This window comes from Solanum tuberosum, unplaced genomic scaffold (genome assembly GCF_000226075.1).
Source record: "Solanum tuberosum cultivar DM 1-3 516 R44 unplaced genomic scaffold, SolTub_3.0 scf00047, whole genome shotgun sequence".
Classification (NCBI taxonomy): domain Eukaryota; kingdom Viridiplantae; phylum Streptophyta; class Magnoliopsida; order Solanales; family Solanaceae; genus Solanum; species Solanum tuberosum.
The window spans coordinates 2,281,677-2,283,736 of NW_006238973.1; positions in this window are offsets into that span (position 1 = coordinate 2,281,677).

The following is a 2,060-nucleotide window of genomic DNA, read 5'->3' on the forward strand; positions in this document are numbered from 1 at the left end:
GACCTTGAAAATGGGATGTTTTGACCGTGAGGGCTAAGTTGATCCATAGCTAAGGTCTAAACGGACGTCCACGAAATTTTTTAGCAAAAATGAGGTCGAAATTCTAGATCAACAAAAAGTCCATGAACTGTGGCATATGAAAATCGGCAAAATCGGGGGTTTACCAGCTCTGGGGCTAGTTTGACCTTGAAAATGGGATGTTTTGGACGTGAGGGATAACTGAATCCATAGCTACGGTCTTAACGGACGTCCATGAAAAATTTCGGCAAAAACGAGCTCGGAATTCCAGATCACCAAAAATTTCATAGACTATAAAACACGAAAATTGGTAAAATGTAAGGTTTACCTGATCCGTGGCCCATTTGACCTAGAAAATGGAACGTTTTGGCCGTGAGGGCCAATTGGCTCCATATCTAAGGCTTAACGGATGTCCCCGAAAAATTTTGGTAAAACTAAGGTCGACATTCCAGATCACCAAAAATTCAATGGACTATAGCATACTAAAATCCGCAAAATGGGGGGTTTACCTGCTGTGAGGCTCGTTTGACCTTTAAAATGGGACGTTTTTGATGGTGAGGGCCAATTGGCTCCATAACTAATTTCTTAACGGACGTCCACGAAAATTTTTTGTAAAAATGAGTTCAGAATATTAGATCACCAAAATGTCCATGTACTATAGCACACGAAAATCGGCAAAATATTGGGTTTACCAGTTCTGGGGCACATTTGACTTTGAAAATTGGATGTTTTGGCTGTGAGGGCCAATTGGCTCCATAGCTAAGGTGTTAACGGACGTCCACGAAAATTTTTTGTAAAAATGAGTTCAGAATATTAGATCACCAAAATGTCCATGTACTATAGCACACGAAAATCGGCAAAACAGGGGATTTACCTTCTTCTGGTATCGTTTGACCTTGAAAATGGGATGTTTTTGGCCGTGAGGCTTAACGGAATACATAGATAAAGTCTTATTGGACGTCCACGATAAATTTCGGCAAAACTAATCTTGGAAATCCAGATCACTAAAAAGTCCATGAACTATAGCACACGAAAATCGGCAAAATGGGAGGTAGAGCTACTCCGGTGATCCTTTGACCTTCAAAATGGGACGTTATGATCGTGAGGGATAACTGGCTCCATAACTAAGTTCTTGACGGATGTCCACTAACAATTTTGGCAAAAATGAGGTCGAAATTCAAGATCACCAAAAAGTCCATGGTCTATAGTACACGAAAATCGGCAAAATAGGGGGTTTACCTGCTTCGGGGAATGTTTGACCTTGAAAATGGGACCTTTTAGCCGTGAGGGCCAAATTGTTCAATAGCAAAAGGTTTCTAACGGACGTCCACGAAAAATTTCGTCAAAAATGATGTCGTAATTTTGGATCACTAAAAAGTGCATGGACTATTGCGAACGAAAATTGGCAAAATAGGGGGGGTTTACCTGCTCTGAGGACCATTTGATCTTGAAAATAGGACGTTTTGGCCGTGAGGGCTAAATGGCTCCATAGCTAAGGTGTAAAAGGAGGTCCATGTAATTATTGGACGTCCACGATAAATTTCGGCAAAACTAATCTTGGAAATCCAGATCACTAAAAAGTCCATGAACTATAGCACACGAAAATCGGCAAAATGGGGGTTTACCTGATCTGGGGCACATTTGACCTTCAAAAGGGGATGTTTTGTCCTTTAGGGCTAAATGCTAAATGGATCCATGGCTGAGGTCTTAACGGATGTCCACGAAATTTTTGACATTTGTCGGAATTCCAGATCACAAAAAAGACCATGGACTGTAGCACACGAAAATCGGCAAAATTGGGGGTTTTCCTGCTCTGGGGTACAATTGACCTTTAAAATAGGACATTTTGGCTGTGAAGTCTAACTGGCTCCATAGGTAAGGTCTTAATAGACGTCCACGAAAAATTTTGGTAAAAATTATGTCGAAATTCTATATCACCAAAAAGTCAATGGACTATAGTATACGAAAATTGGGAAAATAAGGGGGTTTACCTGCTCTAGGGCACATTTAACCATCAAAATGGGACGTTTTGGCCGTGAGGG